The sequence below is a fragment of the Salvelinus fontinalis genome, chromosome 12 (genome assembly GCF_029448725.1).
Source record: "Salvelinus fontinalis isolate EN_2023a chromosome 12, ASM2944872v1, whole genome shotgun sequence".
Lineage (NCBI taxonomy): Eukaryota > Metazoa > Chordata > Actinopteri > Salmoniformes > Salmonidae > Salvelinus > Salvelinus fontinalis.
This window is the reverse complement of record NC_074676.1, coordinates 33,138,915-33,165,731: the sequence shown is the minus strand read 5'-3', so window position 1 is coordinate 33,165,731 and position 26,817 is coordinate 33,138,915. Positions and strand designations below refer to the sequence as shown.

Sequence of the window (26,817 nt, the reverse complement as noted above, 5' to 3'; positions counted from 1 at the left end):
GATAGTGGAGGCCTTTCCCCATGAGTGGAGGAGAGCAGAGCAGACCCCCTCCATATATCTCCCTGTAACACCCACTCACAACCAGAATCCTGCCCAGTCAGCACTATCCACTGGCTGGATCAGACCATAGACCCACTGCCAGCCTGCATCTAACTCTTGACTGGCTGCTCATACTGTAACAAGGGTTGTATGTACCCGTATGGCAGGTAGAGCCAGGTATCCTACAGGCAAAGTACACTCTCTATGGGAACAAACAGGATCAAACTAAGAACGGCACACTTATATTTTCAACAAAAAAATGCATTTCTATTATATACTGTATTTGTTGTATCACCAACTCCAGAAACCCAGGGTCTCTGACTGCATGCAGTTCACAGCTAAATAATGTATCAATATCAACGTGACATTACACACTGGCTGCTGCAGGGCCATGCTGGCATCTGTCATACATTATTGCAGAGTACAGCTTGTAGCAGTCATCTTTCATATTGTATGCAGCGTGGATGGGCATTCCACATCACATACCACCACCACCACCACCACCACCATGCTGAAGAATTTATACATCAAATCAAAATTGAATTTTATTGGTCACATACACATGTTTAGCAGATATTATTGCTGGTTTAACGAAATGATTGTACCAGAACCTGGTACAAGCATTTGTGGAGTTGTTTATGGCACACCCCTTATCTCTGAATGTGTAAGTTTGATTCCTGTTTTGTGTAATCAGAGATGGAGGTACTGACATAGGGGTAACTTAAACTGGTTTCCATTTTATTGCCATGTTATTATCCCTCTTTTCTGTAATGTAAGGTGTTATCGAAAAATTGCTGTTTTATAGTGTAGTCTTTGAGAGAAAGAATATGTTGTTTAAGAACATATTCACTCCATAACTTCAGGTGTAATAATGCTGCCTTCAACGCAAAAGATAAAATGTGTGCCGTCTTGTGTACTACAGTCTTGCAGCAACAGACTATATTAGATTCATTGTTCACGGGTAGATCACTTGAATACAAGCAATATAAAATGTCATGTGGCAAGCAACTAGATGTAAATTGGGGTTTTTAAACTGTCAACCATTGAAACCAAAGACTAAATGCAGGCCCGGAGCCAGGATAAGGTGACTAAGGGAGCAGTTGTAAATGTCAATGGGGGCACAATTTTTGGGGTTCTTGCATTGGAATTATATTGAATTCTGCTTATATCACACTATACCACAATAAACAAAGTTCAAATGCCGAGATTCCGAGACCATTGAGTGCTTTTGAAGTGACAGATTGCCACGAAATCTGTAGTCTTTCTCCGCTGCGCTGTATCAGCACAATGGACAGCGCCCTACACACTAAAGCAAGGCCATTTTGGTAATGAATATAGGTTACAAGATAGACTGTTTGTAATAGGTGAATTACCCTATGTGAATGCAGCCATACACACCGCTGTCTTACCAAAATAATGCAATTTAAATGTTGAACGTAGTAGCCTATTTATTCATGCATGCAAACACTGAATAGCAGTTTGGCTTAGAATACCGACAACTGGCGAATGCAAACGAATGAATGCAAACAGAACAAAACAGAGCTACCAAGTAGGCATAGAAAACAAAATATCAGATCGATAAAGGCATGACACAATCTATATTTTACACTAATAGTAAACAAACACGGTAAACAAAAGGTGAATGGAGATCCAAATAAACAAAACATACCCTACAGCCTACTACAGTGAAATGCAGCCATCCACAGCTGTCCTGTCAAATACATAGACCTATAGGTCGCTTCAAACATGGAAATCATGAGTTGTAATACAGCACGATACACTTCTGTGAATCAAATTCAGCCCACATAATCAATTAAGCAATGCCAGCCTACCATAAACACATTTCCAATTTGTACAGTTGAAACATACCGATATGTAGCTATACGCAGGGGCGTCATTTGGGTTCTTGCATTGAAATTAGCTAATTTTCCCCCAACATCGGACCGGGCAACGAATTGAAAAGTTGACAGGTACGTTTTTTTATTTTTTTTTATTTTACTGGACGACTAGCCAACTATCTAGTAAACACTTCGCATACGAGGTTGGTGTCTCTTTTTTGAACAAATTAAACAGATATATCTTGTAATTGAACAAAATAGTAAGGTGGACAATATGCCAATGATAAAGGATGTATTTATTTGCTAAAACACTTATCAAAAAGCTGATAGTAGTAGTATTTCCACTGAAATGTCAAACATGCTAATTGTAACCCATTAGCTAACTTTTTTACGACACCAATAATCACAAAACATTGATGGCTTGATCACAAGATAACATGATTGAAAACAATATATTTTTTAAATGCTGTTGAATATGCTGATAATACGGATTGTTACGTTATATTGAATTCTGCTTACAGTTGAAGTCGGAAGTTTACATACACCTTAAAACCTTTCACGAGCCTCTACCCCGGGTCCGGGAGCACCCCCCACCCACACTGATTAGCATCGCTAGCATAGCGTCACAATTAAATAGTAGCATCTAAATATCATTAAATCACAAGTCCAAGACACCTAATGAAAGATACAGATCTTGTGAATAAAGCCACCATTTCAGATTTTTAAAATGTTTTACAGGGAAGACACAATATGTAAATCTATTAGCTAAACACGTTAGCAAAAGACACCATTTTTCTTTGTCCACCATTTTTTCTCTCCACCAGTAGCTATCACCAATTCGGCTAAACTAAGATATTGATAGCCACTAACCAAGAAAAAAACTCATCAGATGACAGTCTGATAACATATTTATGGTATAGGATAGATTTTGTTAGAAAAATGTGCATATTTCAGGTATAAATCATAGTTTGCCATTGCAGCCACCATCACAAATCTCACCAAAGCGACTAGAATTACTACAGAGAGCAACTTGTATTACCAATTTACTCATCATAAAACATTTCTTAAAAATACACAGCACATAGCAATGGAAAGACACAGATCTTGTGAATTCAGACAACATTTCAGATTTTCTAAGTGTTTTACGGCGAAAACACAATAAATCGTTATATTAGCATACCACATATGCAAACGTTACCCGAGCACTGATTCAAGCCAAAGAGAGCGATATCGTTATCATCGCCAAAATATATTAATTTTTCACTAACCTTCTCAGAATTCTTCAGATGACACTCCTGTAACATCATATTACAACATACATATAGAGTTTGTTCGAAAATGTGCATATTTAGCCACCAAAATCATGGTTAGACAATGACAAAAGTAGCCCAGCTGGTCAGAAAATGTCGTGCACCATATTAGACAGTGATCTAGTCTTATACATAAATACTCATAAACTTGACTAAAAAATATAGGGTGGACAGCGATTGATAGACAATTTAATTCTTAATACAATTTTACATTTTTTAAATTATCCTTACTTTTCAATACAGGTTGCGCCAAGCAAAGCTACACCTAACAAAATGGCGGAACGTGCGTTTAACATTTTTCTACAGAACAACGATTTATCATCTTAAATATTTCTTACTATGAGGTGATCTTCCATCAGAATCTTGGGCAATGTATCCTTTCTTGGGCCTAATCTTCTTTTGGTCGAAAGATGTCCTCTTGTCTGTCGAAATGCCCACTAACGTTCGACCGGGACCCCGAAACGTGCCCGGCGCTTCAAAGTGCACAACAAAGCAATGCCTCAAAATCGCACTAAACGGATATAAATTGCTATAAAACGGTTCAAATTAACTACCTCATGATGCTGTTAACACCTATAACGAGTAAAAATATGACCGGAGACATATTACTGGCTAAACTAAAGCTTGGAAGGAGGCGAGTCGGATGTCCTTCGCGCGCCACGCGCAGGCAGCCAAAGGAAGTTACTTCTGGTATTTGGTGTTTTATAGAGGCACTGATTGCGCAATCAACTCCATTCAAAGCGTCATCACGTACTGACACCCAGGGGCAAGGGGCAGCACCGGGACAAGGGGCAGCACCGGGACAAGGGGCAGCACCGGGACAAGGGGCAGCACCGGGACAAGGGGCAGCACCGGGACAAGGGGCAGCACCGGGACAAGGGGCAGCACCAGGATAAAGACCAGCACCGGGACAAGGGGCAGCACCGGAACAAGGGGCAGCACCGGAACAAGGGGCAGCACCGGAACAAGGGGCAGCACCGGAACAAGGGGCAGCACCGGAACAAGGGGCAGCCCCGGAACAAGGGGCAGCACCGGAACAAGGGGCAGCACCGGAACAAGGGGCAGCACCGGAACAAGGGGCAGCACCGGAACAAGGGGCAGCACCGGAACAAGGGGCAGCACCGGAACAAGGGGCAGCACCGGAACAAGGGGCAGCACCGGAACAAGGGGCAGCACCGGGACAAGGGGCAGCACCGGGACAAGGGGCAGCACCGGGACAAGGGGCAACACCGGGACAAGGGGCAGGTCCCGGCTGATATACTCAGGCAGATCCTGACTGAACGGCTCTCGACGCTCATGGCGGGCTGACGGCTCTCGACGCACATGGCGGGCTGACGGCTCTCGACGCTCATGGCGGGCTGACGGCTCTCGACGCTCATGGCGGGCTGACGGCTCTCGACGCTCATGGCGGGCTGACGGCTCTCGACGCTCATGGCGGGCTGACGGCTCTCGACGCTCATGGCGGGCTGACGGCTCTCGACGCTCATGGCGGGCTGACGGCTCTCGACGCTCATGGCGGGCTGACGGCTCTCGACGCTCATGGCGGGCTGACGGCTCTCGACGCTCATGGCGGGCTGACGGCTCTCGACGCTCATGGCGGGCTGACGGCTCTCGACGCTCATGGCGGGCTGACGGCTCTCGACGCTCATGGCGGGCTGACGGCTCTCGACGCTCATGGCGGGCTGACGGCTCTCGACGCTCATGGCGGGCTGACGGCTCTCGACGCTCATGGCGGGCTGACGGCTCTCGACGCTCATGGCGGGCTGACGGCTCTCGACGCTCATGGCTCTCTGGCGGCTCTGGCAGATCCTGTCTGGTTGGCGGCTCTGGCAGATCCTGTCTGGTTGGCGGCTCTGGCAGATCCTGTCTGGTTGGCGGCTCTGGCAGATCCTGTCTGGTTGGCGGCTCTGGCAGATCCTGTCTGGTTGGCGGCTCTGGCAGATCCTGTCTGGTTGGCGGCTCTGGCAGATCCTGTCTGGTTGGCGGCTCTGGCAGATCCTGTCTGGTTGGCGGCTCTGGCAGATCCTGTCTGGTTGGCGGCTCTGGCAGATCCTGTCTGGTTGGCGGCTCTGGCAGATCCTGTCTGGCGGGCGGCTCTAGCGGCTCCTGTCTGGCGGGCGGCTCTAGCGGCTCCTGTCTGGCGGACAGCTCTGTAGGCTCATGGCAGACGGGCGGCTTTGCAGGCTCATGGCAGACGGGCGGCTTTGCAGGCTCATGGCAGACGGATGGCTCAGATGGCGCTGGGGAGACGGATGGCTCAGATGGCGCTGGGGAGACGGATGGCTCAGATGGCGCTGGGGAGACGGATGGCTCAGATGGCGCTGGGGAGACGGATGGCTCAGATGGCGCTGGGGAGACGGATGGCTCAGATGGCGCTGGGGAGACGGATGGCTCAGATGGCGCTGGGGAGACGGATGGCTCAGATGGCGCTGGGGAGACGGATGGCTCAGATGGCGCTGGGGAGACGGATGGCTCAGATGGCGCTGGGGAGACGGATGGCTCTGGCCGGATACGGCGCACTGTAGACCTGGTGCGTGGTGCCGGAACTGGAGGCACCGGGCTAAGGATAAGCACCTTCCTACTAGTGCGGGGAGCAGGGACAGGGCACACTGTACTCTCAAAGCCCACTCTATACCTGATGCGAGGTACCGGCACTGGTGACACCGGACTGAGGACAAGCACATCAGGATTAGTAGGGGGAGAAGATACAGTGTGTACAGGGCTCTGGAGACGCACAGGAGGCTTAGTGCGTGGTGCCGGAACTGGAGGCACCGGGCTAGATACACGCACTACAGGGAGAGTGCGTGGAGGAGGAACAGGGCTCAGGAGACGCACTGGTAGCCTAGTGCGTAGTGTAGGCACTGTAGGTACTAGGCTGGGGCGGGGAGGTGGCGCCGGAAATACCGGACCGTGGAGGCGTACTGGCACTCTTGAGCATTGAGCCTGCCCAACCTTACCTGGTTGAATACTCCCGGTTGCCCGACCAGTGCGGGGAGGTGGAATAACCCGCACCGGCCTATGTAGGCGAACCGGGGAAACCATGCGTAAGGCAGGTGCCATGTATGCCGGCCCGAGGAGACGCACTGGAGACCAGACGCGTTGAGTCGGCCTCATGACACCTGGCTCAATACTCAATCTAGCCCTGCCAGTGCGGGGAGGTGGAATAACCCGCACTGGGCTATGCACTCGTACAGGAGACTCCGTGCGCTCTACTGCGTAACACGGCGCCTGCCCGTATTCCCGCTCTCCACGGTAAGCCTGGGAAGTGGGCGCAGGTCTCCTACCTGCCCTTGGCCCACTACCTCTTAGCCCCCCCCAAGAAATTTTTGGGTGTTACTTACGGGCTTTTTGGGCTTCCGTGCCAGACGCGTTCCCTCATAACTCCGGTTCCTCTCTCCGGTAGCCTCTACTCTCCTCAGTGCCTCCAGCTCAGCTTTGGGACGGCGATATTCTCCCGGCTGTGCCCATGGACCTCTCCCGTCCAATATTTCGTCCCAAGTCCAGGAGTCCGTGTTGCCCTGTCGAGCTTTCCCTTGCCGCTTGGTCCTAATTTGGTGGGTGATTCTGTAAGGGCTGTCGCTCTCCTCTTCCTCAGATGAGGAGAGGAGAGAAGGATCATCAGACCAAAATGCAGCATTAGGGAAATAAGCCATCTCTTTATTTGAAAACGATGATGGCAACACGAAAAAAACAAAACACTTTCAAAAATACAAAACAAGAAAACGAAGTAGACGAAACCTGAACATAAACTTACATAACTAAACGTAAAACTCACGGACAGGAACAGACTACATCGAAACGAAACGAACAACCGAACAGTCCCGTATGGTGCAAGACATAACACAGATACGGAAGACAATCACCCACAAACAAACAGTGAGAACACCCTACCTAAATATGACTCTTAATTAGAGGAGAACGCAAAACACCTGCCTCTAATTAAGAGCCATACCAGGCAACCAAAACTAACATAGAAACAGATAACATAGACTGCCCACCCAAAACACATGCCCTGACCTAAACACATACAAAAAACAACATAAAACAGGTCAGGACCGTTACAAGAATGATTTATTTCAGCTTTTCTTTCTTTCATCACATTCCCAATGGGTTAGAAGTTTACATACACTAAATTAGTATGTTAGCATTGCCTTTAAATCGTTTAACTTGGGTCAAACATTTTGGGTAGCCTTCCCACAAGCTTCACACAATAAGTTGGGTGAATTTTGGCTCATTCCTCTAGACAGAACTGGTGTAACTGAGTCTGGTTTGTAGGCCTCCTTGCCACAATTGCTCTATAGGATTGAAGTCAGGGCTTTGTGATGGCCACTCCAATACCTTGACTTTGTTGTCCTTAAGCCATTTTGCCACAACTTTGGAAGTATGCTTGGGGTCATCTATTGCCATCTATTTTGTGAAGTGCACCAGTCCCTCCTGCAGCAAAGCACCCCCACAACATGATGCTGCCACTCCTGTGCTTCACGGTTGGGATGGTGTTCTTCGGCTTGCAAGCCTCCCCCATTTTCCTCCAAACATAACGATGGCCATTATGGCCAAACAGTTCTATTTTTGTTTCATCAGACCAGAGGACATTTCTCCAAAAAGTACGATCTTTGTCCCCATGTGCAGTTGCAAACCGTAGTCTGGCTTGGTATTGTGGTTTTGGAGCAGTGGCTTCTTCCTTGCTGAGCGGCCTTTCAGGTATGTTGTTATAGGACTCGTTTTACTGTGGAAATAGATACTTTGTACCTGTTTCCTCCAGCATCTTCACGAGTTATTTTGCTGTTGTTCTGGGATTGATTTGCACTTTTCGCACCAAGTACGTTCTTCTCTAGGAGTCAGGAGTACTGTTTGCTGCTCTGGCACCCCAATGGTGGAACAAACTCCCTCACGACGCCAGGACAGCGGAGTCAATCACCACCTTCCGGAGACACCTGAAACCCCACCTCTTCAAGGAATACCTAGGATAGGATAAAGCAATCCTTCTGCCCCCCCCCCCCCCCCTTAAAAGATCTAGATGCACTATTGTAAAGTGGCTGTTCCACTGGATGTCATTAGGTGAATGCACCAATTTGTAAGTCGCTCTGGATAAGAGCGTCTGCTAAATGACTTAAATGTAAATGTAATGTAAATGTAAATGAGTCAGAACGTGTCTCCTTCCTGAGCGGTATGACGGCTGCGTGGTCCCATGGTGTTTATACTTGCATACTATTGTTTGTACAGATGAACGTGGTACCTTCAGGCATTTGGAAATTGCTCCCAAGGATGAACCAGACTTATGGAGCTCTACAATTTTTCTTCTGAGGTCTTGGCTGATTTCTTTTGATTTTCCCATGATGTCAAGCAAAGAGGCACTGAGTTTGAAGGTAGGCCTTGAAATACATCCACAGGTACACCTCCAATTGACTGAAATGATGTCAATTAGCCTATCAGAAGCTTCTAAAGCCATGACATAATTTTCTGGAATTTTCCAAGCTGTTTAAAGGCACAGTCAACTTAGTGTATGTAAACTTCTGACCCACTGGAATTGTGATACAGTGAATTATAAGTGAAATAATTTGTCTGTAAACAATTGTTGGAAAAATGACTTGTGTCATGCACAAAGTAGATGCCCTAACCGACCTGCCAAAACTATAGTTTGTTTAACAAGAAATTTGTGGAGTGGTTGAAAAACGAGTTTTAATGACTCCAATGTAAGTATATGTAAACTTCTGACTTCAACTGTATATCATGCTATACCAAAATAAACATAAAAGTTCAAATAGCTAGACCATTGAGTGCTTTTGACCAAGAAGGAACAGGTTGGCGCGACATCTCCGCTGCGCTCTACCAGCACCATGGACACACTAATGCAATGCCGTTGAAAACCAAGGCTGGCTAAGGGAGTCCTTTTGCCATTCCATACCCTGGGTTTTTGCTGAAAACACCAATATTTTGATTTAAAAAAGAACCAGCTAGATTGTTTCTTACCTTTTCAGAAGAGTTGCAGCCTCCTTGAAGCTCTGTGGAACTTCCTGAGTAATCGATCATTCCATTCTTCTTGTAAGATCCCCCTCAAATGCCAATTGTATTAGTTGAGCTTTCCTCAGGTGTAGCATATTCCTTCTGTGCTGACTGAACATGTTTGTCAAAGTGAAAAACAAGTTCTCGCATGTAGCTCGGGACGCACCAAAAGTCAATACATGTTTCAGTGCAGTAAGCACAGTCGGCATAGCGGAGAAAAGCCCAGAGAATAGTTGCAGCATATCAAGTGGGGTCCATTTGTCCTCATTGGAGCCATAGCCGGCAATTTCAAACTCCAAAAACTAGTGGGCAACACTAAACTCAGCTTCCACCAAATTTGATTTGCGTAGATCCAGCAGTGGTTTAATGTTTTCACGTCTAGAAAGGTATGGCTCTCTCGGTCAAGGGCACGCAGGCCCTCCACCAGTTGGCTCTTATGTTAGCAGAATATTTCGGACTTCACCAATGACAGCATCCAACGGGCTGAAGAACAGTCTTTTACAGTCTCTTCTCCTCTGTCCTGGAGGCCGACGGTACTGTCCACCACGTATTGCTGGTTATTTGTACTCAGCCTACATAAGGTAGTCGTTTGCTTGGAGCTGGTGGTGCATCAGTGCCTCTGGCACTCCACTGTGCCAAAATAACTTCAAACTCACTGTCACACCTCAGCTTCTCGCGCACTCCAAAGTACTGCGGACCACTTTGATTCAAAGTGTAAAAATCTGTATCGAAAAGACTGAGGATTCTGTGCACCATGGTGGATGTAAACTTAAAGCCGGGGTCCATCACTGCCTTCAGCAGCCCTGTAGCTTTGAGTCTTACTTTGATGTCAGAGAGGAACTTTTAACAACCATTGACACAGTAGCCAGGTTTCCCCTTCTCATTTCGCTTTGTTTGGATACTTTGGTGAAACCAATTTCTGATATCCATCGTGGCTGTTGCAGATTAGCTGGTTCGAGCTAGCTAAATATGCTAATAACACTAACGCTTTTTACAGCTAGCTAAGAAGCTAACTTAACTCTGAAATTATGGTGGGGCATGAGGCAAAGTTGAGTGAAGCAGCTTCAATGGTAAATTTAACCCTCAACCCTTATAAATCAAAATAAAATATTACAGGCAGAGGCACATCACCTTATTCACTTAGTCTACCACAGAAGAGAAGCGTGTTTTCACTCTTTTTATGGAAACCCAAAGGATTCATACCTAATTGTCCCAGTGGCTTTCCATAGCCCCCCTACACACATGTCGCGCTCTGTCCAATGCTTACACTGTGCAGCGGAAATACAGATTTTGCTCCAACCTGTAACTCAATAATGTGTACCTTTTTGCTATTTTTATATAGGGACTTAAAACTAAAACTGAGGGGGCACAAGTTTCAACTGAGGGGGCTAAGTCCCCTTTTCCCCCTCATGGAGCCGGGCCTAAGTAAATGTCTCCCATTGAAACAAACAAACATCCATTGTGTTTTAATTAAAATGACAACAGTGCCCTCTACTTGACAAATTATGTAATACTTTTTTACTGATAATGGTCCCACCGTCTGTATAAACAAACTTTATTTCATTCAATTTACATAAATGGCTTTTGCATTGTCCAAAACTGGACACATTTCATTGCTTAGAAATGTCTCATGAATTACCTTGAATGGAATACCACATCCAGATCAAGCAAAGGCAAAATAATGCTTTGGGGTGGCAGGTAGCCTAGTGGTTAGAGCATTGGGCCAATGATTGAAAGGTTGCTAGATTGAATCCCTGAGCTGACAAGGTGAAAATATGTTGTTCTGCCCCTGTACAATGCAGCTAACCCACTGGCTGTCATCATAAATAAGATTTTTTTCTTAACTGACTGGCCTAGTGGAATAAAATGCTGAATCTAAAGAATTACAGGGGGATGAATCTCATTATTGTTAAGCACATTAGAGCTCCTGCAGGATTAGAGAAACTAAATTTAGACTCTTTATTACCTCTGTCTGTCAGCCTCAGACATTACTGCCTATTGCTCTTGGCAGGAATCTCTGTAACATATCCCTTGTTCCTTCCCTGCCTGTAGGTCTCCTGCCTGGTGGGTATTTAAATGTGATATGCAGTGGATCAAGATATTTTTCTTAATTATCAGGTGAAAAGATATTATTGCCTTTGTATAAGTACCATACTATATAACGGATGACTGAAAACTATAATGCAATTGTATGCACATATCAAGATGTCCTCTAACCCACAATCACTGATGCTGTAACACAGAATCTACTTCGTGTTTATTTGTGTCCTAATGGTCATTGGTTAGTGGTTCCTCGTGTCTTTTTCTCCATCCATTCATCCTCCCAGGCAGCCCACAGTAGCAGCGTCCCACAGCACCGCCGTTGAGAGTACCCCTACGCTCCTCCACCCTCAGAATCAGGCCTGATGCTGCCCTGGACAAATGCGTTTCAAATCAGCCCAACGTGATAGAAAACCTGAGCTGCATCTCCTCGCGCCCAGTGTACTATTTATCTAACCTTTGGGCTGCTTACTGAAGAACCAGGAGAGAGAGAAAAAGAGACAGCGACGCATTCTCAGCCTAAAAAAACATGACAGTTCTTCAAAGCCCACTAACACGTGGTAGTCATGGAACCAGTGTGTACTCCAGGGGCCCCGTTCTCGGAGGGGGCGAGGAAAGGAGGGCGGAGAAGCAGGAAAAGGGAGAGGGAGGACGGGGAAAGACAGGAATGAGAAAGGGTTGAATAAGAAAAGAGCAAGAGGCAGACTTACTTGATTGAAAAAAAATACATTGCACCAGTTTGAAAGATTCACACTAACCTGAGTCTCTAGACTTTAATGAATGACCTTCAAACAGTTTGATATAACATCATCACCTTTAAACAGTTTATATCCGCAGCACCTTTAAACAGTATGATATAACCGCAGCACCTTTAAACAGTATGATATAACATTAACACCTTCAAACAGTTTGATATAACATTAACACCTTCAAACAGTATGATATAACAGCAGCACCTTTAAACAGTTTATAACCGCAGCACCTTTAAACAGTATGATATAACAGCAGCACCTTTAAACTGTATGATATAACAGCAGCACCTTTAAACTGTATGATATAACAGCAGCACCTTTAAACTGTATGATATAACAGCAGCACCTTTAAACAGTATGATATAACAGCAGCACCTTCAAACCGTTTGATATAACAGCAGCACCTTTAAACTGTATGATATAACATTAACACCTTTAAACAGTATGATATAACAGCAGCACCTTCAAACAGTATGATATAACAGCAGCACCTTTAAACTGTATGATATAACAGCAGCACCTTTAAACTGTATGATATAACATTAACACCTTCAAACAGTATGATATAACAGCAGCACCTTCAAACCGTTTGATATAACAGCAGCACCTTTAAACTGTATGATATAACATTAACACCTTTAAACTGTATGATATAACAGCAGCACCTTTAAACAGTATGATATAACAGCAGCACCTTCAAACAGTATGATATAACAGCAGCACCTTTAAACTGTATGATATAACAGCAGCACCTTTAAACTGTATGATATAACATTAACACCTTCAAACAGTATGATATAACAGCAGCACCTTTAAACAGTTTGATATAACAGCAGCACCTTTAAACTGTATGATATAACATTAACACCTTTAAACAGTTTGATATAACAGCAGCACCTTCAAACCGTTTGATATAACAGCAGCACCTTCAAACAGTATGATATAACAGCAGCACCTTTAAACTGTATGATGTAACATTAACACCTTCAAACAGTATGATATAACAGCAGCACCTTTAAACAGTATGATATAACATTAATACCTTCAAACAGTATGATATAACAGCAGCACCTTTAAACAGTTTGATATAACAGCAGCACCTTTAAACAGTATGATATAACATTAATACCTTCAAACCGTTTGATATAACAGCAGCACCTTTAAAATGTATGATATAACATTAACACCTTCAAACAGTTTGATATAACAGCAGCACCTTTAAACTGTATGATATAACAGCAGCACCTTTAAACTGTATGATATAACAGCAGCACCTTTAAACTGTATGATATAACAGCAGCACCTTTAAACAGTACGATATAACAGCAGCACCTTCAAACAGTATGATATAACAGCAGCACCTTCAAACAGTATGATATAACAGCAGCACCTTCAAACAGTATGATATAACAGCAGCACCATTAAACTGTATGATATAACATTAACACCTTCAAACAGTTTGATATAACAGCAGCACCTTTAAACAGTTTGATATAACAGCAGCACCTTTAAACTGTTTGATATAACAGCAGCACCTTTAAACCGTTTGATATAACATTAACACCTTTAAACAGTTTGATATAACAGCAGCACCTTTAAACAGTTTGATATAACAGCAGCACCTTTAAACCGTTTGATATAACAGCAGCACCTTTAAACCGTTTGATATAACATTAACACCTTTAAACAGTTTGATATAACAGCAGCACCTTTAAACAGTTTGATATAACAGCAGAACCTTTAAACAGTTTGATATAACAGCAACACCTTTAAACAGTTTGATAAAACAGCAGCACCTTTAAACAGTATGATATAACATTAACACCTTTAAACCGTTAGATATAACAGTAGTACCCAAGATGATGCCACAGTCTTCAGAAGACAGACCGGCTTTCAAGCGGACTCCCTCCCTGGATGAATAGAGAATGGCGAGCTATACTGTACACTGGTGTTAGTGTGGTGCACTTTATTTGAACCCAGAGGCCCCAAGTTTGATTAATCTAGCCCCACTCTGACTCTCACACTCTCTTCTTCATCCCTAGTATGCAAGGCCTGTGTTCAAAGTCCATTGCTCCCTATAACACCTAACACTGTCTCTACCATACTGATACCCCAAATACGAACAAGGAGCTGTACCCTACCCACACTGGGTGCCTCACTCACACATGCATGCACTGACTACACAGCACAGGCCCACACATGTTTCCATTTGTAATATTTATTATTGAGGATGCATGATCCACTTCCAGCCAGGTGGTCCTGGGTGGTGGTATAAACAGATCTTAGCTGAACTAAATTATTCTAACTCACAAAACCCATCTACTAATGGTTATAATGTGTTTATTATGGCTATGTCTTGTGGCACCCCGGCTGTGCTTGAAATGACTATACGGCCGGCTGGGGCCGAGGACAGTTCATGTGAACAGTTATCTCTCAGAGGTGACCAAATAGAGGGGGCCAGTGTTCCTGGAGAGCGGGCCTCAATCACCTGTTTTCTGACAGACTGCCACACTTCCTGAGAACATAAAACTGTGGCGTATTCTCAGCATGACCACAAAGCACTCGCACTGTCTCTCCTCTCTCTCTGTGTGTGTGTGTGTGTGTGTGTGTGTGTGTGTGTGTGTGTGTGTGTGTGTGTGTGTGTACACGTACACAATGTTGTTTCAGCTTGGGAGCAGCTAACCCTCTGTTTACCCCCTCTCCCGTTCCAGGAATAAGGACCAAAGTGCTATTGGGCAGCTTGCACGTAAGCTGCTAATTAAAGGCCCCATTCGTGGACCTGCTACTAGATCTATTGTGCATTAAATAGAATTTATGACAAACAGTAAAACCATTAAAGTAGTAGATAATGGGTTTCTCACCTATGTTTTTTCTTTACCAATAACCACCCTTAATGACATTTTCTACAGTAGCTGAGGCAAAATAAACTACATTGACAGGTACAGTGCGATGGCATTACTTGCTATTGGTCATGCAGAGCAATGCATGATTGCCATGTCAATCACAGTGCAGTCTGAGCTTATGCGTTTATAAGTTAGAGACATTAATAAACCATGTCCCTTCACATAGCCACTAGAAGTCCACCTTACTTACATGAAGTACATTCATTATTACCTAATAAATGTACTGTGTTTACCCTTCACACATAATACTCCATGGTTTCAAAGCATACCGTACAGTCTTATTCAATGATGTGACAATGACAAGTTGTCAACTTTATATGCAGTTGTTTCATCGCCTATAATTGATGCATTTTAAAAACGTAAATTGCATAGAAAGAAACCTGAAACAATGCCAATGCCCATCCTATTTTATAACTCTGACGTCACCCCACTGAAGTTTACATTTACAATGGTTAAGGTTAGGGTTAGGATGTAGGGTAGGGATGTCCCAAGGATCTCTGGTAGCACTAACCTATATTTTATAGGGATGACTGAGTGACAGCTCGTTGGACCGTTGAGAGAAGACAATGGAACATAGTTCCAACTAAACCTCTTCTCCCTAGAGATGGTATAGCCGCCCTCTGATGCATGCGTCTTGTGATTACCGTTCTCCTAGCAGCAGGATATATTATACTGTAATAGTTAGCAGGATTGCCGATACACATTTTTCAAAATAAAGTCCCCAGGGAAAGACATGCTAAACTTTGGGATTATCGATTTGTTTAGCCATCTTGTGCAGTACAACTGTTTATCACAGCATTGCAACCGCCTTTCAAGCAATAAATTGATAATTTGATGTATTTTATTTTTCATATTGTATTATTTAAACCAGCATTTCTTTTGAAAGTTTACACAAATACTGGTATGTTGAAAGCTATTGTGTAAACTATATTTAAAGAAATACACTTGTAATAAGGTACAAATATATGTTTTTGGAATTACTCAATAGTCTGCAAAACTTAAATTGTTATACTCTGCTGGGCAATGGGTTTAATACAGAGTGCTGGTGACTCCTTACTCCATCCACTCCATTCACTGCAATGCAATGCATTGTATCTGGGATACTTATTGGGTTGTAGAGAATTTTTTTTACTACCTGTCTCATAGGTGGGAAATACTCAGTTGATTCTTCACTAACCAAATATGGTTCATTTTTGAGGGGGACTGTGTCGCATGGCCTGCTGCTGGCTTTTCGCTCCGCCCACAATGCAATCTGCTGTAACAAACTGTACATTGGATACATATTGGCTTGTAGAGAAAAAACTTTTCTACCTGTCTCAGCTAATGTGGGGTTGAAAATACTCAGTAGGGTCTATACTAACCAAATATGGATAGTTTTGGAAGAGGACCATGCCAAACATATCCAGCTTTAAATAACCATGTCGTACAAATAACCTGGTACTATCCATGGTCCTGAAATCAATACACACTCAAGCCAAACCTTTTTTCTATCAAAACGAAAATCGAATTAATTCACATTTTACATTTACAAATTACATGTAATGACTATTACCAGGCATTTTCTGTAGATAAAAAAAAAAGTATTACGAAGTAATTTTCCCTCTGATAACTCATATAAAAATGCCATTGTGACAAAGCAAGACTGCTAATAAGACTGCTTTAGAGAATAAGTAAGTAAGAAGGGACATGTAAGACAAAGTCCAAGAGGCAAACCTTTTGGATTAATTGCGACCAAGCTGGGTTTAATGAAAGTGTTAGAAGGCTATGCATTATTGGGGTGATATAAACCTAAAAAAAATATTTTATTTGCCAGGCCAAGAGATTGACCTGATGCATTTTTGTCAAGGCTGGCCTTGGGCTGATTTAAATGTGTGAAGGTGCAGCCATTACTATCACCATTAAGTTAATCTAGGTCAGTAACAGGCATGCCAGTCCATCAGTGTTTACATTGTCTTTGAAGGAGTGGTCTTTGACTAATCAACTGCTAATAATCAATATTTGGCACCTCCATTAGGGCAAGGCAAGATTGCATGAAAGTTTAGGATGGAATGGAATTTTATTTCACACTGGGAGCAAACAGAGTAAGTAACAAAAAAAAGTGTTAAGGGGTTTTGTCTTTCCAACTGATATTCAACACAACAACAGTACATTAATGTGTTGTTTGAAATTGTCACGATTGTTGTCAGGGTGGAAATGACAGGACCAAGGTGGAGCGTGGTAAGCGTACATTTCTTTTAATGTATTAAATGTCGCCAACAAAACAAGAAATACCAAAAACTAACGTGAAGCTGACTAGGGCTATACAGGTCACTAACACAGACAACTACCCACCACTAAGGTGGAAAAAGGCTGCCTAAGTATGATTCCCAATCAGAGACAACGATAGACAGCTGTCCCTGATTGAGAACCATACCCGGCCAAAACATAGAAACAGAAAACATAGAAATAAAGAAACTAGAATGCCCATCCTAGTCACACCCTGGCCTAACCAAAATATAGAATAAAAGCCTCTCTATGGCCAGGGCGTGACAGAAATGAACATAACACGCAGGACTAAATGCATATGTCTATAAAACAGTCCACCTCCAAAACTTAGTAGAGACCCGACTGAGTATTTTCCACCCCACTTTAGCTGAGACAGGTAGAAAAGGACAATATTCTCAGCATACTCGTGTCAACATTGTATTTTGCCATTGTTGGTCTTAATTCTATTTTTATTTTACATATTTGTATTTGTTTTCATAAATTACATTGCATTTTCTTGTTGGAACAATAAAAAGGGGCCATTGATTAAAATGCAATATACACTGAACAAAAATATAAACACAACATTCAACAATTTAAAAGATTTTACTAAGTTAGAGTTAATGTAAGGAAATCAGTCTATTTATATAAACATATTAGGCCCTAATCTATGTATTTCACCTGACTGGTAATACAGATATGCAGCTCTTGGTCACAGATATCATTTTTTAAGGTAAGGGCGTGGATCAGAAAACCAGTTAGTATCTGGTGTGATCACCAGTTGCCTGATGCAACGCGACACATCTCCTTCGCATAGAGTTGATCAGGCTGTTGATTGTGGCCTGTGGAATGTTGTCCCTCTCCTTTTCAATAGCTGTGCGAAGTTGCTGGATATTGGCGGGAACTGGAACACGTTATCGTACACATCGATCCAGAGCATCCCAAACATGCTCAATGGGTGACATGTCTGGTGAGTATGCAGGCCATGGAAGAACTGGGACATCTTCAGTTTCCAGATCCTTGCAATATGGGGCCATGCATTATCATGTTGAAACATGAGGTGATAGTGGCGGATGAATGGCACAACAATGGGCCTCAGGATTTCGTCACAGTATCTCTGTACATTCAAATTGCCATTGATAAAATGCAATTGTGTTTGTTGTCCGTTGCTTATGCCTGCCCATACCATAACCCCACCGTCACCATAGGGCACTCTGTTCACAATGTTGATATCAGCAAACCGCTCACCCACCATAAACGCTGTCTGTCATCCGCCCGGTATAGTTGAAACCGGGATTCATCAGTGAAGAGCACACTTCTCCAGCGTACCAGTAGCCATCGAAGGTATGCAGTTGCCCACTGAAGTCGATTACAACACCAAACTGCAGTCAGGTCAAGCACGCAGATGAACTTCTCTGGTATGGTTTCTGACAGTTTGTGCAGAAATTCTTTGGTTGTGCAAACACACAGATTCATCAGCTGTCTGGGTGGCTCATCTCAGACCATCCAGCAGGTGAAGAAGCTGGGTGTAGAGGTCCTGGGCTGGGGTGGGGCCTGCGGTTGTGAGGCCGGTTGGACGTACTGCCAAATTCTCTAAAAAGACATTGCTGATTGTAGAGAAAATAACATTTAATTGTAAGGCAACAACTCTGGTGGACATTCCAGCAGTCAGCATTCCAACTGAACGCTCACTCAAAACATTAGGCATATGTGGCATTGTGTTGTGTAACAAAACAGCACATTTAGATTGGCCTTTTCTTTTCCCCAGCACGAGCTGAACCTGTTTAATGATCATGCTGTTAAATCAGCTTCTTGATATGCCACACCTGTCAAGTGGATGGATTATTTTGGCTAAGGAGAAATGCTCACTAACAGGGATGTAAACACATTTCTGAGAAATATGTTTTTTGTTTGTATGGAACATTTCTGGGAACTTTTATTTCAGCTCATGAACATGGGACCAACGTCACCAACGTTTGTATTTTTGTTCAGTTTATTATGAATGCATTATCCACATTGCAGTGTTTTGAAATGCGGGCTTTTATTTTGAAGGTTTCAAAATTACCATATGATAGTCACGTCATTGTTTGTGATGCTGGCAGAATACTCGTCTTCTGGTGAACTGAGAATAGAGTTTTAAGCGTGATCAACAAGTGGGCGCTCTGGGAACTATCTAGTAGCCCTACTGCATTTAGAAGTAGCGGCCATTCATTATGCTGAGAAGAAGGGGGACTTTATATGAAAATTAGATGCCCAAGGTATCTGGACTTCTCTCTGCAGATCAATGAGTATACAAGGCACGAAAAGGTTGTCGTTTGTGTTCTGATAACTTGTGAATGGAGAGGGGAATGCTTCGGAAAGAGGAACGCACGCTTTAAACACCCGCTAAATTCGAGGTAAGATACATTTTAGGCTGTAGCACGAGTTGAGAAAAAGGACAGTAGTATTTGGGAAATGTGAATAAACTGTTATCTGGAAACTATTTTGAAACAATTATCTCGGTCTCTTTTGCACGAGATACAATTCTTTTTTTCCCCATGTTAGCGGTGGCACATTGTAGCCGGTTAATTGCGTCTAGCCTCATGATTGCACCAATGTAAAAGTGTTAAGAACGTTGTCGTAGTGACCCTGAGGTGGCCTTGCTGCTTAGAATCCAAAAAATCTAAGCTATGTCCGTGGTAAATAATTGTGGCACACACCGGTACAGTTAGGCAACCCCGTCCCATGCACCCCCTCCTAAATTCAGATCAGATATAAATGCTAAATGAGTGTCCACCAAAAAGACATGGGGGGTTGCACTCCACTATTGTGCCACTAAAACGGACACATTTATTACCAGACTGAATAGAATGACCTCCTAAAAGGTCTCCCCTTCAATATTAATACAATGCATAGTTTTCATGACGTAATTAGCCTACATGTAATTCTGATGTTATTTCATGTAGTTATTATAGAACTTGTGCAATACAAAATCAGGCCTGTTACCTTTTCACTATACAGGCGTCTCACCATTTAAGATTGTATTACTTTGTAAAAATTCAGATGACCAAAGTACAATAGCTATATGTTGTTAGGGGACTATTTATTCTGTAAGGTCAGGGGCTCGGGAATGTGGTCTGAAACACACAGCCACATTGAATCAGATGTGATGTTAATGTAACATTTATTACTAGACTACAACATTAGTATTGTGATAAACATAATACATGTTTTTTATTTTAAACAATCTATTTGTTTAGATAAGACATTTATACCTAATGTGCTACAGTAGCAGTAGTCATTCACATACATACCCATGACACTGTTGTTGTCTCATCATACAACATCTAAATGATTGTGAGACAGACTTCGGTGTGACTTCTCCAAGAGAGCTTGTGATTGCCAAGGCCTGGGAGCTAGCCTGCAGTACGTGTTACATGTTATTGTTTTAGATGTTTCATTGCTTTTAACTCCTGTCTGATTACATTCTGTAGCGTTGAGTTTGTTGTTAAGAATTGGAGTAGTGGAATTCCCAACAAATGTTGGGTCTCTGTTTCCCACTGCACTAGCATGCATTACAGATCACACACACACACACACACACACACACACACACACACACACACACACACACACACACACACACACACACACACACACACACACACACACACACACACACACACACACACACACATATAGTTGGACTCGCAGTCTGTCTGGCATACATGCATGTTTCATGTTCCCCCTCATAGCTCTGTATGTGGCTCATCTGCACTTGTTTCTTGTCCAAGGGCTAGGCCTTAATGTCTGTAAGAAATCAGGATTGCAGTACAAGTCATCACTTTTAGCCTAGATATAGTGCCTTCAGAAAGTATTCACACCCCTTGACTTTTCCCACATTTAGTTGTGTTACAGCCTGAATTTAAAATGGATTATATTGTTGTGTCGCTGCCCTACACACAATACCCCATATGTCAAATGTATTTATTATTTATTAAAAAGGAAAAGCTGAGTCAATAAGTACAGTGCAGTTTAGAGGATGACCGATTTTCAAGTTTTCATAACAATCGGTAATCTGCATTTTTGGATGACGATTATGGCCAATTACATTGCACTCCACAAGGAGACTGCGTGGCAGGCTGACCACCTGTTACACAAGTGCAGTAAGGAGCCAAGGTAAGGTGCTAGCTAGCATTAACTTCTTTTGGCTCAAATCCCGTTAACGGGATCGATTTGACTACAGCCAGTGAAACTGCAGGGTGCCAAATTCAAACAACAGATATCTCATAATAAAAATTCCTCGAACATTGGAAGTATTATACACCATTTTAAAGATAAACTTCTTGTTAATCCAACCACACTGTCCGATTTCAAAAAGGCTTTACGGCGAAAGCATACATTGTGATTATGTTAGGTCAGCGCCTAGTCACAAAAACAGCCATTTTCCAGCCAGAGAGGAGTCACAAAAATAGAAAATTAATCACTAACCTTTGATGATCTTCATCAGATGGAACTCATAGGACTTCTTGTTACACAATACATGTATGTTTTGTTCGATAAAGTTCATATTTATATCCAAAAATCTCAGTTTACATTGGCGCGTTATGTTCAGTAATGTTTTGCCTCCAAAACATCCGGTGATTTTGCAGAGAGCCACATCAATTTACAGGAATACTCATCATAAACGTTGATTAAAGATACAAGTGTTATACATAGAATTAAAGATATATATGCAACCGCTGTGTCAGATTTCAAAAAAGCTTTATGGCAAAAGCACACCATGCGATAATCTGAGTACAGAGCTCAGCCACCTGCCATGTTGTGGAGTCAAAAAAAAACGAAAATAGCATTATAAATATTCACTTACCTTTGAACTTCATCGGAATGCACTCCCAGGAATTCCAGTTCCACAATAAATGTTTGTTTTGTTCGATAAAGTCCATCATTTATGTCCAAATACCTCCTTTTTGTTTGCGCGTTTAGTCCAGTAATCCAAATGCACAAGGCGCAGGCACTAGGTCCAGATAAAGTCAAAAAAGTTCTATTACAGTTCGTAGAAACATGTCAAGCGATGTATATAAAATCTTTATGATGTTTTTATCGTAAATCTTCAATAATGTTTCAACCGGACAACTCCTTTGTCTTTAGAAATGAAAAGGAACAGAGCTCGTGCGCGTGACTAAACTAATGGCTTAATGCCAGACCACTTGTTCAAACAGCTCTTATTCGCTCCTCCTTCATAGTAGAAGCCTGAAACAACGTTCTAAAGACTGTTGACATCTAGTGGAAGCCTTATGAAGTGCAATCGGACCAACATTTACACTGTATATTGGATAGGCAATCACTTGAAAAACTACAAACCTCAGATTTCCCACTTCCTGGTTGGATTTTTTCTTAGGTTTTTCCCTGCCATATGACCTCTGTTATACTCATAGACATCATTCAAACAGTGTTTTCTATCCAAATCTACTAATTATATGCATATTCTAGCTTTTGGGCCTGAGTAGCAGGCAGTTTACTCTGGGCACCTTATTCATCCAAGCTACTCAATACTGCCCCCTAGTCCCAAAGAAGTTAAACTTATCTTATAAAAAACAGCGATGCCTGTTAATTTATCATCAAATCAAAGCCTACTTCGACAAACGGGTGATTATTTAACAAGCGCATTCGCGAAAAAAACACTGTCGTTGCACCAATGTACCTAACCATAAACATCAATGCCTTTCTTAAAATCAATACACAAGTATATATTTTTAAACCTGCATATATAGTTAAAATAAATTAATGTTAGCAGGCTATATTAACTAGGGAAATTGTGTCACTTCTCTTGCGTTCAGTGTAAGCAGAGTCAGGATATATGCAGCAGTTTGGGCTGCCTGGCTCGTTGCGAACTGTCTGAAGACCATTTCTTCCTAACAAAGACCGTAATTAATTTGCCAGAATTTTACATAATTATGACATAACATTGAAGGTTGTGCAATATTTAGACTTATGGATGCCACCCATTCGATAAAATATAGAAAGGTTCCGTATTTCACTGAAAAAATAAACGTTTTGTTTTCGAAATTATAGTTTCTGTATTTGACCATATTAATGACCTAAGGCTCGTATTTCCGTGTGTTTATTATATTATAATTAAGTCTATGATTTGATATTTGATAGAGCAGTCTGACAGAACTTTCCTGCGTTTGCCAGCAGCTCTTCTCAATGCTTGAAGCACAGCGCTGTTTATGACTCCAAGTCTATCAACTCCCGAGATTAGGCTGGCAATACTATAGTGCCTATAAGAACATCCAATAGTCAAATGTATATGAAATACAAATGGTATAGAGAGAAATAGCCCTATAATTCCTATAATAACTACAACCTAAAACTTCTTAACTGGGAATATTGAAGACTCATGTTAAAAGGAACCACTAGCTTTCATATGCAACTTAAACGTTAGCTTTTTTACATGGCACATATAAAAATGTGCCATGCCAGTACATCAGGAGACGTGGAGGAGGCCGTAGGAGGGCAACAACCCAGCAGCAGGACCGCTACCTCCGCCTTTGTGCAAGGAGGAGCAGGAGGAGCACTGCCAGAGCCCTGCAAAATTACCTCCAGCAGGCCACAAATGTGCATGTGTCTGCTCAAACGGTCAGAAACAGACTCCATGAGGGTGGTATGAGGGCCCGACGTCCACAGGTGGGGGTTCTGCTCACAGCCCAACACTGTGCAGGACGTTTGGCATTTGCCAGAGAACACCAAGACTGGCAAATTCGCCACTGGCCCCCTGTGCTCTTCACAGATGAAAGCAGGTTCACACTGAGCACATGTGACAGACGTGACAGAGTCTGGAGATGCAGTGGAGAACGTTCTGCTGCCTGCAACATCCTCCAGCATGACCGGTTTGGCGGTGGGTCAGTCATGATGTGGGGTGGCATTTCTTTGGGGGGCCGCACAGCAATCCATGTGCTCGCCAGGGGTATCCTGACTGCCATTAGGTACCGAGATGAGATCCTCAGACCCCTTGTGAGACCATATGCTGGTGCGGTTGGCCCTGGGTTCCTCCTAATGCAAGACAATGCTAGACCTCATGTGGCTGAAGTGTGTCAGCAGTTCCTGCAAGAGGAAGGCATTGCTATGGACTGGCCCGGGTCCTGAGACCTGAATCCAATTGAGCACATCTGGGACATCATGTCTCGCTCCATCCACCAACGCCACGTTGCACCACAGACTGTCTAGGAGTTGGCGGATGCTTTAGTCCAGGTCTGGGAGGAGATCCCTCAGGAGACCATCCGCCACCTCATCAGGAGCATGCCCAGGCGTTGTAGGGAGGTCATACAGGCACGTGGAGGCCACACACACACTACTGAGCCTCATTTTGACTTGTTTTAAGGACATTACATCAAAGTTGGATCAGCCTGTAGTGTGGTTTTCCACTTTAATTTTGAGTGTGACTCCAAATACAGACCTCCATGGGTTGATACATTTGATTTCCATTGATAATTTTTGTGTGATTTTGTTGTCAGCACATTCAACTAGGTAAAGAAAAAAGTATTTAATAAGAATATTTCATTCATTCAGATCTAGGATGTGTTATTTTAGTGTTCTCTTTATTTTTTTGAGCAGTGTATAAAAATCATCCGATTAATCAGTATTAACTTTTTTTTGTCCTCCGGCATCAGTATCGGCATCGGCGTTGAAAAATCATAATCGGTCGAACTCTAGTGCAATTGGTAAAGAATTCACACCTCTTCCCTTTTTCCACTTTTTGCTACATTGCAGCCTTATTCTAAAATGGATTAAAGAAAAAAAATCCCCATCAATCTACACACAATACTCCATAATGACGAAGCAAAAACAGGTTTTTAGAAATGTTTGCAAATGTATTCAAAATAAAAAACAGATGCCTTATTTACATATGTAATCAGACCCTTTTGTTATATGACTCGAAATTGAGCTCAGGTGCATCCTGTTTCCATTGATCATCCTTGAGATATTTCTACAACTTGATTGGAGTCCACCTGTGGTAAATTCAATTGATTGGACATAATTTGGAAAGGCACATACCTGCCTATATAAGGTCCCACAGATGACAGTGCGTGTCAGAGCTAAAACCAAGCCATGAGTTTGGCGGAAATGTCCGTGGAGCTCAGAGACAGGTTTGTGGCGAAGTAGGCTGTGATTAGATGATAAATTAACAGGCACCGTATTGATTATATGCAATGCAGGACAAGCTAGTTAAACTAGTAATGTCATCAACCATGTGTAGTTAACTAGTGATTATGTTAAGATTGATTGTTTTTTATAAGATAAGTTTAATGCTAGCTAGCAATTTACCTTGGCTCCTTGCTGCACTCGCGTAACAAGTGGTCAGCCTACCACGCAGTCTCCTCGTGGATTGCAATGTAATTGGTGTCCAAAATGGTGATTAGCGATTGTTATGAAAACTTGAAATTGACCCTAATTACTCAGCCATGCCGTGTAAATATAAAAAAGCGCAGACTGAATATGCTTGTCATCGGCAAGGACTAGGGAGTAAAAAAAATATATAAATATATATATATATAAATAAATAAATAAATAAATAAGCAGAACATAACAATGTTGTCATATCCTGACCATAGAGAGCCTTTATTTTCTATGGTGGAGTAGGTTAGGGTGTGACTGGGTGGTTAGTCTAGTTTATATTTTCTATGTGGGGTTCTAGGTTGTGTTTTTCTATGTTGGTTTTGGTATGATTCCCAATTAGACAGCTGGCTATCGTTGTCTCTAATTGGGGATCATACTTAAGCAGAATTTTTTTCCACCTGTGGGTTATGGGATATTGTTTATGTTTTCAGTTAGTGTGTTAGTCACGGTTCGTTGTTTATTGTTTTGTCTTTGCTAAAGTTTCACTTCGTTATTAAATTATGTGGAACCCAACATGCGCTGCGCCTTGGTCCGTTAATTCTACAAACGACCGTGACATATACACAGACAAAATCCTAGAGGAATACCTGGTCCAACAGACACTGGGAGAAAAATTCACCTCTCAGCAGGACAATAACCTAAAACACAAGGCAAAATATACACTGGAGTTGCATACCAAGATGACATTGAAGGTTCCTGAGTGGCCTAGTTACTGTTTTGACTTAAATCGTTTTGAAAATCTATGGCAAGACTTGAAAATGGTTGTCAAGCAATGATCAACAACCAACTTGATAGACCTTGAATAATTAAAAAAAATATATAAATGTGCAAATATTGTCCAATCCACATGTGCAAAGCTCTTAGAGACTTACCCAGAAAGACTCACAGCTGAAATCACTGCCAAAGATGATTCGAACTTGTATTGACTCAAGGGTGTGAATGCTTATGTAAATTTGATTTCTGTATTTAAGTTTCAATAAATTTGCAAACATTTCCAGAAGTTTTTTGTGTATAATCAATTTAACGCAACAAAATGTGGAATAATTCAAGGGGTATGAATACTTTATGAAGGCACTGTATTTGAATCTGTCTATCTTTTGGCATGGGGCAGTTAGTCACATTGGTTCATAAAGACTGCTATAGCACTTTTAGAAACCTAAAACCATTAGAAACATTGTATTCTGAAGATTGACGCATTGTATTCTTGAATATGACGTTTAAAACAGCCACTCTTGTGGGAAAAAATTGCTCTGGGAATAGAACTGTAAAACAGGAGAAAGTGGTTTCTAACATTCCATACAGTGGAATT

At 42.4% G+C, this 26,817-nt stretch overlaps 1 protein-coding gene across 6 annotated transcripts in view; it reads left to right on the top strand.

The window, feature by feature from the left end:
• Positions 1-19,244: 19,244 nt before the first annotated feature.
• The window catches only part of LOC129867204 (A-kinase anchor protein 13-like), a 152,273-nt gene continuing 144,700 nt past the window's right edge, over positions 19,245-26,817 (top strand). For all 6 annotated transcript variants that reach the window (XM_055940451.1, XM_055940450.1, XM_055940447.1 and 3 more), the window contains exon 1: positions 19,245-19,525. The gene's annotated coding sequence lies outside the window, so the exon portion shown is untranslated. The remainder of the gene's footprint in view (positions 19,526-26,817) is intronic.